Below are 15,309 nucleotides of genomic sequence, written 5' to 3' on the forward strand. Positions count from 1 at the left end.
CCGTTTTTGCGTCAAAAAACGACGCAAATGCGGCGCAAAAAAAAGTATAAATACGGGCCATTGTGTCATCCAAACATTACATCTGTGCCACAATTCTTGACCTATGGTACAAACAATTACTGGGCACTTTTTGGGAATGTTTCAACCTACAAGATGTTGATTGCTCAGCAAGCCAGCGACCTAGATAAAGAAAGGGTGGGAATTAGATTCCCACTCACTGGCAGAAGTTCTGGGGTGCAGCTTACAACTTTCATAGAGCCTTCAGACAGTCCTGTTGGCTCACAGCAGCCAAAACCAACACCAGCAACAATAACAGAAACAGGAGCAGCAGCCCCTACTATGCATTTGATAGGTTTCTAAAGGCAGGGCTTAAGTCCACTGCGTAGGCAAAGGCAAAAGAGGTTGATCAAGAAGGAGCACCAATGACCATTGAGAGATTGGTCCAGGTCTACCTGGATGACCCACAGGAGGTCTATTTGGAACAAAACCCATTGGTGTGTTGATATGAGAAGAGATGCCATTGGCCAGTGCTCAGCAGGCTGGCAATAAAGTAGCTGGTTTGCCCTGTAGCCAGTGTGTCTCCTGAGTGTTGCTGGTGCAGTTGTCACAGTGAGAAGGACCAGTCTCTTGCACCAAAACATCAAGAGATTGACATGATTAAAATGAATCAGCACTTTATACCCCTGAATTAGAGCATAGCCAAAGTACAGCAGGAGGTGGATGAGGGTGATTAGTCAGACTCAGGTCATGGTAGTGTGTTAGCTGACCAACATTTGGGTGAACCACCTGAGTTTGAGTATGAACTCTACTTCCCTGGCTACTGAGTAAACCTGGGCCACCATAGAACTTTCTTCTTTGTATCAACGAACTGCTTTGAGAAAAAAAAGGATATAGCTAGCTGGGGAAACATTATTATTTTGTTCGTTTGTGTCTCACTGACTAATGACCACCACTGTTTTAGACACATGTATGACCAGATTGGAGTTGGACCAGTGTGCAGTGGACAAGCCCCCACTCTTCAAATCCCTTCAAGGACTTTGGAGAGACAATGCCTGCGTCCATCCTGTCCCTGTGCCTATCCTTTCTTTTATCCCCTAGCAGGACTGCCCCAGATATTTGATTTACAACTTACTGGCCAATGTGTGTTTCATTTTGTGAATCAAAGAGGATCAGCAATGTACCACCATGCTTGATTAGGTAAGATTAGGTAAGTCATGCTATGCACCAACGAGTGATATGAGTGATTTCTGTTTCAATGTTTTGATGATTCATGTGGTGACAGGTAGTGAGAGACGGTGTTTATTGTTTAACTATCATTTATTATGCTTGATTGTTTTTGTGATTTATTTACAATGTTGGTAATGGACCTAATGGGTGATAATTTTTTCCTGAAGGTGATTTTTTTTCTTCCCCTTTGACACCTAGCGAGATTTGTTTGCCGGTTTCACACTGCTTTGTTTTCTGGTTCACATTCTTCAAAGACCCAAACAGTCCATTTATCTAACAAACACAAATCTAGTCTACACAAAAAACTACTCAATGTTTTTCTTGTTGTTGAACACAGCTATGCGCTACAGGTCGCTCTATCTCAATTGAGTCGGAAGACTGGGACTCTCAGGAGGTGTCGGTACACAGTTTATTTAATGATGGGTGATGTCACATCTTCATGTTATGCACGTGCTCTAGGCTAAATGGTATTATGATGATGATCATCATCATCATGACAGTTGCAAGTTTGATCCTTCTGATGTACATGCAGCCACTTATCTGTGATTGTTGATTGTTTTAATTGCTCTTACTTAATTGATCGCACATCAGTCATAAAATGAATGATTGCAAAGGACTATGCTCTTGCTCTGCCTCCTCTGAGTCTTCTTGGTAAACTTCTCCACATGAAGCCTACCTTCTATTCTATCCTTCTTGATTCTACAATATCATGATAATCATTCCTGTTTTACAATCCCCAAGCCTTCTCTTTTCCTGCACAAAAGGCAAAAGCACCATAAAATTCATGCGTACCTTATCGGAGTGCTTCAGCCAGGCAAGCACTCAAGATTGATGGGGTATTCCAAGAAGAATGCAGATGCACCACCCAATTTGGCAATACAGACTAGTATAATTTTTCTTTTAACAATCTTTTTTTAGAACTGTGGGGCATATTTATACTCTGTTTGCGCCGAATTTGCGTCGTTTTTTTCGATGCAAATTCGACGCAAAACAAACTCCATATTTATACTTTGGCGTTAGACGCGTCTAGCGCCAAAGTTCATGGAGTCAGCGTAATTTTTTGGCGTGAACACCTTCCTTGCGTTAATGAGATGCAAGGTAGGCGTTCCCGTCTTAAAAAATGACTCCCAGGCATGTGCGTGGTATTTATACTCCCGGGCAAAAATGACGCCCGGGAGTGGGCGGGGCAAAAAACCCCGCATTTGCGCCTCTTTTTAACGCCTGGGTCAGGGCAGGCGTTAAGGGACCTGTGGGCTCAGAATGAGCCCAGAGGTGCCCTCCCCTGCCCCCAGGGACACCCCCTGCCACCCTTGCCCACCCCAGGAGGACACCCAAGGATGGAGGGACCCATCCCAGGGAAGAAAAGGTAAGTTGTGGTAAGTATTTTGTAAACATTTTTTGTGGCATAGGGGGGCCTGATTTGTGCCCCCCTACATGCCACTATGCCCAATGACCATGCCCAGGGGACAGAAGTCACCTGGGCATGGCCATTGGGCAAGGGGGCATGACTCCTGTCTTTGCTAAGACAGGAGTCATGTTAATGGCGTCTGGGCGCCCAAAAAAAATGGCGCAAATCGGGTTAAGACGATTTTTTTGCCTCAGCCTGACTTGCCCCATTTTGGGACGCCCAAACACCATTTTCCCCTACGCCGGCGCTGCCTGGTGTACGTCGTTTTTTTTCATGCACACCTGGCAGCGCCGGTCGGCTAACGCCGGCTAACGCCATTCAATAAATACGGCGCCTGCATGGCGCTTCAGAATGGCGTTAGCCGGCGCTAATTTTTTGGGCGCAAAACTGCGTTAGCGCAGTTTTGCGTCAAAAAGTATAAATATGGCCCTGTGTGTGTTAGTTTCACTCCAACATTATTTGTATTTATTATTTTGCAAACCTATGTGACAGAACATTTAGATGTATCATAACTTGGGTCTCTCTGGGGCTGATGGAATGTTTGCAATCCATTTAAGTTAACTGTGTCATACTCATTCCTTTCTATTCCTCCCACAACAGGCTGCTGATCATTGCCCGGATGAATATTATGTTTGTGCAGTGTTTGTCTTTTTGTCACACATTTCCCTAAATCCCCTTTCCCATCCATTGATCAAATCCCTAAACCTCTTCCCCTGGGCTATGTGATTTGTTGAGGTGTGACTTAATAATTGACACCATTAATTAATCACACACTTGGTGGGGCAGATGTGGTGGAAGCAACACCAACTCAGTGTGCAGGATCTTAATTTGAGGTCACCTAGGTGGGAATGGGACCTAGCTTCTGATGCCTTCACTGTAGGCCCATATTTATTCTTTTTTAGTGCCGCATTTGCGCCGCTTTTTGATGCAAAAATGGCGCACACTTACAAAATACAATTGTATTTTGCAAGTTTGCGCCACTTTTGTGTCAAAAAATGACGCAAATGCAGTGCTAAAAAAGTATAAATATGGGCCTTAGTGTGCTAGTATGCTACTAGAACCACCACCATGGAATCTTGGGAAACCATGAGGCACTCGCTTCATCAAATCAGGTAAGAGAAATATGGAGCATTGTTTTACTTTAGGCAATATAATAGTCAATGACAAATCTCTCCCCCCTACTCCTTAAGGGTCAAATGTAGTTGCAGTCTGCAGTGCAGAGACTAGGATAGTAGTAAGACAAGGGTACCTAACTGCATAACTAATTGTTATGCACTATCAGAAGATTTTGGAAACATGCTGTGCTAAAAGGCAGCAGTGCAAAGTAAAACACCCTAAAAAAGATTTGAAGCTTAAATAACATTAACTAAATATTTATTAACCCTAAGAAGACGAATATAAATGCACAACTGGCCCACCCTTCTCCCCAGACAAATCTTCTTGTCCCCAACCAATGTCCAAAAAAACCTCAAATGCCCATGATAAAAGAAAACAAAGTCTCACAGTCCCAGGACCTGTCCCAAAAACCCATTCCCAAACTCTCCACCCACAACCATTCTCACCCACCAAAACAAAGGTTAAAACATGGGCAGAAGCGGGCACTAATGGTGGGCCAGGAGTTGTCTGAGGAGCCCCTCAATGCGTGCCTGCCTGGCTTCTATTTGCACCAGCCTTCGCAGGATGCAACATTGAAAAACGGTGTCTGAGGGGGGGCAGCAGTGATAGAATGGCGACAAGCAGCTGCCAGCGAACTGCGGCACTGGTGTTGATACTGAGAGGCTAGAGGTGCTGGGGGCTAGGGCCCTGGGCATTGGCAGTTGATGCCTCTTTCTCCTCTTCCTCTTCCTCCTCCAGGACCACCAACTGCTGATATTTATCCCTGTTGGCCTCTGGCTTCTGCTACCACATACGGGCTGCTATTTCCTGCTATGAAGGTGGACCAGCAGGAATAGCTATATAAAGAAATAAAAAAGACAAATTGCAAACAATGCTCTGTCCAAAACACCAGTTTAAAATCATGGAGTGGCACAGTGGCAGTACATTTGCTGGTCACCTCAGGCCATTTGGTTGTGATTTGATTATAGTCACAGACGTTATGAACTATGGAGTACAAGTATTCTTCTCTCTCCTGCTATGCTAAATTAATGGAGTCATACTTCCTCCGTTGGCGCCTGAGTCGTACTTGTTACTGTCTGCAGCTGGGGCAGCTGTATTAGTTAATTATCTTATTTCAGTAGCCCTGCTCTTCTCCAAAATGCCTTTCAATTTTACTCTGACTACAAGGCAGATGAATACTAAGAATGATAAAAGCCATGTACTATAATAAAATCAATCATGCAGACATCCTGTCTGCCGTAAGTAGACAGTAGGAAAAGCGATGTACTGTAGTACAGGGAAAGGATTAAGGAACAGGATATATAGATTTTATTTGGCACGTTCGTCACAGACTTTCCCATCCGTAAAAGTCAGGGCACTTTCTTAGTCCCACTTTATTCCACCACGTCTTGTAATAATTACTTTTTTCCAACAAAATAAATTTGCTTTGCAGTGAGGAAAGGAATCTTAACTTACTCTACTGCAGGGGACCTTAGAGGGGATTAGGCTGGGTAGGTAGAGTAGACACTTTTCTGAATCATTCATCATGTGCCTAAGGTTTGGCTAGTAGTGTTGGTCACTGGGGTTGGCAAAGCTGAAAGGGGAAAATTTGAACAGACGTTAATCCCTTATGGAAGCCATAATGAAATATATCAGTTGGCTAGAAAAATGTGGCACAAGCAAATAATGGATTTTACAAATGTTTTGGAAGGCTGTGACAGAACTTGAGAAAGATTAAAGGAGTGAAGTACTGGGAAGTGACTGAATGAGTGGACACTGGCAGGGAAGGGAAACACACCTTGTTTTTGCATTGCCATGCATTGAAAACTTTGAAAATAAATGACACATTAACTTAACTTAAGCAGATGCACATTGAACAGCCAACATTGCAGTGATGATTCTGCTGAATTGAACCATGCAGCTGTTAAGTCATCATGGGTGGCATTGGTGATATGTGATAGGTAGGGAGGGAATTGATGATTAATGCTGATGGGGTGCATATTATCTGTCTCGCTTGAAAAATATTGTAAGTCAAGGGGATAGTCAGAAATACCACCCCAACCTTCTGAATCAAACATTTGATAAAAACCATTCCAAGCAAGTGAACTAGATGAGAACACCCCTATCCAAGAGAGCTCCCTTGTTCCTTTATTCCAAGCACGTATCTAGACATCATTGCATTGTTCTTCTAGAATTCCTATTCTTCACCCTTGGTTTTGATACACACCTTTTAAGCTTTACATTCTCTTATCCAGTCTTTCACCATTGAAAACCATCCAAATTCCAAACATGGCTCTCAACAAACTTTTCACCAACATCCATTTACCCAATACACACCCATGCATTCTTACTCCCATTCACCCATCCAAGATCCTCATCCAACCTACCTTAATTTTTTTTCCACCCATACAGGCAGGCATACTTTCACCTGTATGCCCTTTCATCCATCTTTCACCCACCCATGCATCCTATCACCCACCTGTATGATTATTATGCACCCCTTTCACCCACACATCCTATCACTCGTATTTTATTTCACCCATCCTTTCTTCTTCCATCCTTTTTTCAACTATCCATAAACCATTCATAGGTAAAGTTCATTATGAACCTTTGTCTGCTGAATACTCAACTTCTACTGTATCTGCTAAAGCGGAGTGTTCATGAGTGAGTCAACAACACTAATACACCCTTGCAGTGAGTATATTACTAATTGTCAATAAGCAAACAATATGACTGACCACCGCCCACCATTGCCACCGCCGAGGCTCTTACTTTGACCGCTTGCGCTGCCGCATCTCTGCTAGCACTGTCACTGTTGGCCTCGACACTGGTGGTCATTGCAGCTAGGAAATAACTTTATATATTTTAGATGCCATATACGCCTCCCCCTATTGTTCTGTTACAGACTTATCTTCTGTCAAAATATCAGGTGTGTATTTTGTTGGTTGGCAATTTTTGAAAAGCCAGGTAATCAAGTCAAACAAATATTTTGTAATGGAAGGGCAGAGCTATTGATGAATCTGAGTTTTTGAAGAGAAATAAATGGGTGCAAGAACTGGTCAATGAAGAACATATGGTCTTGGTTGGCAAAAGCAATGGGGCCATCCTCCTCATACTTCCAACCATGGTGCATGTTGGTCAACTGCTGGTCTAAAATAATAATAATAAAATACATCCACAACAATGCATGGTCCAATTGCACGACTATATCCAAACACTCTTTTTTTATTGATTGAGCTGGAGCAAGTACATTGGTTCTCAGAGCCTTACAGTGCCATCAGTCCACAAAATATATAAGGGGAAGGAGAAGCTTACTGACAAAGCAGAAGTAAGGAAGCTACAGACAGATTAGTACAGACAGTTTGAAATAAAATACAGAAACCTGAAATATAGAAAATAAGTAAATAGGATAATGTAGGGATAAGAAGAATTTAGGAAACAGATAAATCAAAGAGGAGTTGGAAAAAAATAGAAGACAGGCACAGTAACAAGGTAAAAAATAATTCTAAATGTTGAGCTGTAAAAGTTAGGGAAATAAATATTAATGTTAACAACAGGAGGACTGACTAGGGCCAGCAGAGCCATCTACTCTGGCACTTGTGGAGGGGGCACCTCCACGGTACCAGCCCTCTTCTTGCTCCAGGATGCAGAATGATGTAAGAAATAAAGTAAAACAATTAAAAAAGATTAGTGGTACAGTTAATAATAATCTCTACAAGAACATTTTTGGATGGGAAAAGGCAAATGCAGTACCATTGAACTTTTCTAAATCAGAGCGCCTGTATAGTAATAGTATCGTGGACCATCCTAATCCAAATTTCCTAACCCTATTCCAAATTTCCTTAACTACATTTTGGAATTACTAATAAATTGCAACGAATGATTTTTGCTTCTCATCCCATTCTCAATCTCTCAACACCCTTTGACCACTCAAGTTGCATTTTTAATGCATAGATGGATGAATGCACGCATAACTACACATCACTGGGAAATTGCTTGCCACTGTACGAGCTACAAAAAATAAAGGTAAAGAGAAATGAGAGAATGTGCAAACTCACTAATACTAATAAGTATCACTTTCTTAGTGACAGGACAGGACACAGGAGGAGCCTCTGCATTATTTCTTAAATAATCAGCCCAAGTGAATGCCAAAAACAATTATGATTAGGTAGTGCCAAGCACCTGTCTAGATGACGATCACATAATATTTGTAGCATAAAGTTAACTTACCTGCGTGTGAGCAGCATGCTTGCTATTTGGGAAAAAATAGTTGCATAGAATACAACTAATAATTAATTTTTAGTCACCAAGCCCCGCAACCTCCATGCCTAGCAGGTCGAGCAGGTCCATCTCCCAATCTAGGATGTTGGCCCCCCAGTGCATCAGATGTTGCTAGGTGTGCCGGGCTCACGAGCTCTAGCTCACATCCCGGTGTATGCTTCCCCAGTGCTGCTGACACTCCCGGCGGGCGTACCCACTCCCAGGCCTGCCGCCAGCTGCCAGGATGGAGGGGAGGTGGCGCTGCACATAAAAAACGAGTGCTGCCACCTCCACCACAGAAAAAAAAGCCATAGGGCTGCACCCCTTTGCGGCGCCGCCACCTGCAAGGAAGGTGACTGCCAGTGGTGGTTTGGGGGGGCCTGGCACTGCTGCTCTCCTTCTCTGCCATGACGCTGGGCACCTGGGGGGAAGAAGGGAGGAAAAAGGAAAGAAGAAAAAAATAAGAAAGTAAAGAATTTTTTTTTTTAAAGTACAAAGTCATGAAAAGACACAAACATTTGAAAAAAACATAAACTATAAAAACACAAAGAGAAAAGGTAAGATAATAAATAAAAATGAGGGGAAAATAAGTTTTATAAGTGTGGGATGGAAGAGATTAATAAGGGATAAATGTAGTCCCCAGCACCATAACAAAGCACAAATCAAGATGGCCGTGCCCATGCGACCGCGTGGTGCCATTTGTGTGAGATTTCCGTAACAAGAACGCACTTCACGTCAACTGTCACATGAACAGGCACAGCAAGAAACTTTACCCTCTCACGGAACTCTGCATAGTGAAGCAGAGTTTTTTTGCCACTTCACAGAGTTCTAAGTAGCATGCCTAGGAGAACTCCACCCAACCCTACCCATAACCCGCAGGTGAGTCCAAGGGCTAGTTGGCTGGCCTCCTGACTAGAGCCTCAGGGATAGAAGGCTCCAACAACTGCAAATTCATCACCTGTACTCTGATCTGTGATTTCTACCCTGCCAAGGTGTTGCCACACGACCCCTGTACCCCTGGAAGTGGGCCTAAAGGTGCTCTTCAATCCCAACTTTGGACCTAGCAAAACCAACACATTTTCTCTGCTTTGTGGTACAAACCCAAGCAGAACAGACACACCACCTGTGATGTGAGGGTTCTCCCAATGCAAAGGACTCCACATCGACCTCGCAGCCTGCACTGAAACCACCACCTATGCCAAGTTTTCTCAGCGCAGGCCCCTGCATCGAAAAGCATCCATTAATGGCAGCCTAGGTGACGACGCAGGCTCTTGCTTTGCAGCCTCACATGTCTTAAAAAATTATTCATCGCCTCGACTGCACAATGCATTCCCGACACCAGACTTCACATCACAAGCCCTTGTCAACGGGAACCTTGACGATGACAAAGGACCTTGCATTGCAGCTTTGCTGCTTCTCAGATCCAGCACATCTTCGCAGCTAGGCAACACATCCTCAGTCTGGGACCTCGCAACGCTACACAACCAGGTCCTAAGGTACTTTATTCAGCGGGCCTAACTTGGTCCCTGTAGCTTGACTGTGCTGCATTGCAGTTGTCTTTGTCTAGGTCCAGCGCAACCAGATATTCGCAGTGGGCGCTTTGTGCTTTTTGGTGCTATTTTCACTAAAATCTTTACACTTTCATAACTTTGGTTCTTATATTTAGATTTTTCTCATTTTTATCTTGTTTTATAAATTAAAAAGGACTCAATGTTTCTAATCTGGTGTGGGATCCTTTTGTGTGTGTTTTCACTGTGTTACTGTTTGCGTTGCTCAAATATTTTCACCATTGCCTCTAAGTTAAGCCAGGTTGCTCCGTACGAAGCTACCTGAGGGTTGGGCACAGGTTAATTTAGACTTTGCTTGTGACTTCACCTTGACAAGGATTGCGGTTTCTGCTTTTTTTACTATACACCTTTATTAGAAATGTAAGCATCAGTGAGTTCAATATCAAACACAAAATTTACATTGGGTGTCATTATCAATTTGTACTAATACATTTTAAATGTGCATCACTGTACAGTTGGACACTGTGTAATTTCCAGGTATCTCAACTGCATCAAGTTATCTTAAGTACACTTCCAGTCTTAATTAATCCAACACTATATTGCCAAAATTGAACAAGTCTAACCAATAAACCTCAGATGTGTAGGTAGCCTCCCCACCTACGGAGAGTGGGTAGAACCAGGGGAAGGGTAGAGGGGGTGCGCAGCCTCAGTCCGGCCAACCCTTACCTTCTATCGTAATCAATCGTTGAGAGGAGAAGTAAACAAGGGGGGTGGGGGGCAGAACAGAAGGGTCATTATCCTTGACTTCATTTCACACCGTGGTTGAGTGGTTAGTTTGGAACGGTGACAGTTTTGGCTCCCACTACTTCCAGATATTTCTGCCAATTTGGAGGGTTAGTTGGGGTCTGATGCCACATGCCAACACTTCTCAATGCCTCTTCTTCACCAATTATGCTAGCACACTGATCCAGTAACCATTGTCGTAGTTGGGGGCAGTAGTAATTTTCCAGTTTATGGCTATTCTGCACTTCGCCAAGAATATTGCTAGATCTATACATTTGTTAAGGGTTTTACGGGCGTCTGAACGGGATGTGGTGCCTAATAAAATATGTGAGGCATTTGTGTTGAGTGTGGAGTGTAGGGCTTCTGTGAGGAGGCTTATCACCCCTTCCCAGTAGGGATTATGCTAGGGGTACATCCAAACCATGTGTGCAAAGTTAGCATCAGTATCTCGCATTGGGGACAGGAGCCACAAGATCCCGGATACATGTGGGTCAGTTTCGTCGGTGTGAGTTACGTGTGGTGTAAGTATTCAATTGTGTGTATTTAAGGCGGCCATTCATTGAGACTGTTTTCAGCATTGCCAGGCATTGTGACCATTGTTTGTCTGTAAGTGTAGTATCAAGTACTTCATGCCAATATGTACAAAGTGAAAGGAGTGGCATACGTAGTGAATTGTACAACCACATGACAGCATGGCAATTAGCCCCATGAGTCAGTGTGACCTGAAGGAAATCCAAGGTGTGCGGTTCATCAAGTGTTCTTTGCCAGACCCTGTAGAGATGACTCATTAATGAAGCGTAAGTTCAAAAGGAGCCCGGGGGTATACCATAATTAACCTCCAAATTGTCAAATTTGCAGAGTGTGTTGTCATTAAAGAGATACTCCCATGTTGTAAATCAGATTCCGTCCATCTGAGCATATCCACTTGGGAGCAGAACTCTATACAGCCTGGCATTGCCCAGAGAGGCAATTCTGGGGCATTGGGTGATAAGAGGTATCTTGACCAGCACGCCTTTGCCATTCACATTCGAATATTTTCTACGGCCTTGGTGATCACCGAATCGGACCCCAGTGGACACCCCAATACCCAAGTTGAGTGTGGCTCCCCAAATTGTAAACTCAGTTCAGCTACATTTTGATTCACTAGCCATTGGGTAGGCCACTGGAGTTGCGCAGCTGCGTAGTAATACTCATAGTCGGGTGCACCCAAACCACTTTCCTCCAACGTGCATTTAACTCAGCAAGAGCCACTCATCTATTCCTTTGTGTCATATCAAGTCAATCAGGAGTGTGCGTAGTTCTTTAAATATCACTTAGGGCACTAGGATAGGGAGCGTGGAGAAGAAGAACAGTAGTCTGGAGAGGAGCAACATTTTATGTATAGTGACACATCCTATAGGGGAGAGCAACAAGGATGTCCCGAATGGCAGGGAGTATCGGGCACCTGCCAGTACCCTACTCAGGTTTCCCTCTACCAGATCTCTATGTGCATGAAAAACACAAACCCCCAAGTACTCGATCAAGTCACAGGACCAGGGAAGCAAGGTGTGCGCAGTGCCTGATGCTGCTCCACTGACAGGGCTGTCAGCAATTTACACGCAAACCAGAGGCATCTCCAAATTGTTGCAGCAATGCTATAAGTCTCAGGATCACTGCACTATTGTTACGAAGGTATAATAGTGCATCATCCACACACATTGATATTATGTGCCTGAGATTTTTGGAATAAAAATTAGATGTCTGTTTCCGAAGTGCACACTCCAGCCGTTCCATGGCCCGTGCAAAGATAATCGGTGAGTTGGGTAATCCTGGAAAGTGCTGCGTTCAATACTGAATGGATCTGACATAGCTGCACCAGTTTTTGCTCAGGCAAGAGGTGAGTTATATAACGATGATGACTATTACAGGAATCTGGGCATATGTCAAACCTACGGAGAACTTCCATTAGGTATTTCCACCCCAGAGTGTGGAACACCTTTTCGATGTCAAGGGATGCAACCCAGGAGTGGGACCCCATTTCTTGTGCCCAGTCCATCAATGAGATAAGGCAACAAAGGTTCAGGAACATGTTCTTGGCAGGTATTACCAGTTGTGGTCAGGTGTATCACGTGTTGTATACAGGGATCAGGCAGTTGGCCAATACTTTACCAAGGGTATTGTAGTATGTGTTGAACTGGGAGAGCGGGCCATATGAGGCCAGGAACATTTGGGTTCTGTCTGTTTTAGGCAGCACCACCAAAGCCGCCTTTCTTAGGGTACGGGGTAGTATAACTGCTGTATAAGCCTTTGTGTAGAGCTTAAGGAGGTGTGGGGCTAGCTGAGACTGAAAAGTGGAGTAGAATTCCACCGGCCAGCTATTGGCCCCAGGCATCTTACTATGTGCCATCTGTGCTATTGCTTCAGATATTTCAGTTTCCTTGAGGGTTGCTTCCAAGTCTGCCCTTTGGGATGCTTGCATTTGTGGGAGATTGAACTCTTCCAGAAAGGAGGCTATCATCATGGGACCTCTATTGGCGGGGCTGCATAGCATTTGGCATAATACAACCCAGGAGAGGTATTGAAGTCCTCCTCACTATTAAGCAGAAGGCCAGTTGCATCTCGAATTGCCATGATTGGGGATCTGGGTGAATCTGAGTGGAGGAGCCACGCTAATAGTTGGCCTTCCTTGACCCCCCTAATGATTTCTGGCTAGATATTCCAGATGATCTACAGAGTTCAGTTTCTCAAGTGCTGTCCTGTATGTGAGTTTGGACTGTGCCAGCGGGGTAGCAGCTGTCAGGTCAATGGGCAGTAATTGTTCATATTTCCAAATGTCTGTTTTAGGTGTGTGGAATTCTTCATGAAGAGTTAGTTTGACCCTGTATACTGCTTTAATCGTGTGACCACAGAGCATCGATTTGAATGCATCCCATTCAGTACCAATGCTTGAAGCTGTGGCAGCATTATCTTGAAAGTACTTTGTGATTAGGTCAGTAAGATTGGTGCAAAATGCTGCATCATGTACGGCATTTGTGGGGAGGTGTCAGGTCGGGATAAGGGGGTGAGACCACCCCCAACACAACTGTATTTGTAGAGGACCGTAATCGGATACAGTACGCCCAAGGTATTCCGACCGTGTGACCATCGTAAGTGTGTCTGGGTAACAATAGAAAAGATTATACTTGTGTGTGGGTCATGTATGCTCGAGCAGGATGAATATTCTCTGGTATTAGGGTGTAGTCTATGCCAAGCATCCATGACTTGTTTATTGGTAGCCCATCTCTGTAAGTGTTGTGTAAGGGCAATGGATTGAGCCCTTGGGATTGGCGGTCGGGATCAGTTAAGGTCTGAGTCTGGAATGGTATTAAAGTTACCACCCCAAAAGCAAGGGGCTGGGGCATCCTGCATGAGTGTTGGAACTAAGCAGTGTAGGAAAGAATGCTTGGTTAAAGTTGGGGACATATAGGGAGCTTAGTGCTAAAGGATGTCCCCCCTCCAGTATCACATACCTTCCTTCTGGGTCTGCTCTGATGTGCAGCACTGCTAGAGATACCTCTAGGGCCAACCATATAAGGATTCCTCTAGCATCACTAGAGTAAGAGGTCTCGGTCAACATTTCTCTCCAGCGTTTACGCATAGCCTCCAATGCAGGGGCAGTGCGGTGCATTCCCTGGAGTAATGTTATCTGGATCCTGCACCTGTGTAAGTATTGATAGACTTGGTATCTTTTCTTATAACTAGCAAACCCACGTACATTCCAAGACATAACAAGAATTGATGCCCACAGTGATTCCTTATTAGTGTCCATTGGTTTGGTACTGTATTGCTGTCTCATGACTCACCACCCCCCTTGTGAACCCACGAACTCCCACCTGTTCCTCCCCCGTCACATCCAGTACAGTTGCATAACAATAGACAGAACAATAAACAATGAAAATATATGGATAACTCCCAACTCCCACTCCCAGGCCGGTCCGCCAAGGGGTGCCTATCCGTAATCACTGTGATGCAATAACAACTCTATTGAAGTCACTAGCCTACATTGGCATCACTGCTTCATTCTGGGGGGGGGGCAAAGTATGTGTGCAGAGATCTATCACAGTGGTTCCTAACCTTTTGACTTCTGTGGACCCCCACTTTATGATTACTGGAACCCAAGGACCCCCAATGAATCATTATTGGAATCTGGGGACCCCCCACTAAGTCATTTCTGAAAGCTGTGGACCTAATCTGTTCATATTATTTCATTTTCTAAGCAGTCACGGACCCCCTGAGGAGACTTCGCGGACCCCCAGGGGCCCCCGGACCACAGGTTGGGAACCACTGATCTACCACATTGCGCTGACAAACCTGCAGCCCCCAGCCATTCTATGAACAGTACATCCTGTGAGATGTCCCCCTGCATACATACTCAAAGTAGTGGTGAAAAGGTCGGATACCAGTCACTACCCGGCCATCTACATCAAGTCGTCAGCAGTTTAAGGAGTAAGTGCTGGACCTCCTTCCAGTATTGTGTTGATAAAACATTAAGGTGCCTCCAAAGGTCCATCAATATTACTTTCCGACTTTGATTGCTTGAAAGGAGGAACTGCCACTATACTTCACTACACTACAACTGCCACTACACCTAAATGAGCACTTGTGCTCTGTCTTTGGCAGCTTGTTCCTTGGATGGGCCAATTATGCATCAATTGGGATGAGGCATGCATCAGCGCTGTACAGTCCATTCAATGGATGCATCTTTCTCCGCACTGAGAGAAGTCAAAATGCCTTTGTGCTCCAGCAAGGTCCAGGCATCCTCAGGTGTGGCACAAAAAAGTGGTTGTGGCATTGTGCATAATTATGAGTGTGGCTGTAAATTGCAATGCGCATTTGATGCCATTCTCCCCTAGGCATTTCTTCATGGCCAGGAAGGAGGATCTGTATCTTGCATTTCCATAGTAGAGTCAGGGTAAGTGTCAGCTGCAGGTTGTGATCCCTGTCTCTGTAAATAAAGAGGTGAGCAATCACCAGGCAGGGAGGAGCCCCCGGGAGGGGAGTCTGCCTGAG

Source organism: Pleurodeles waltl, chromosome 5 (genome assembly GCF_031143425.1).
Source record: "Pleurodeles waltl isolate 20211129_DDA chromosome 5, aPleWal1.hap1.20221129, whole genome shotgun sequence".
NCBI lineage: Eukaryota > Metazoa > Chordata > Amphibia > Caudata > Salamandridae > Pleurodeles > Pleurodeles waltl.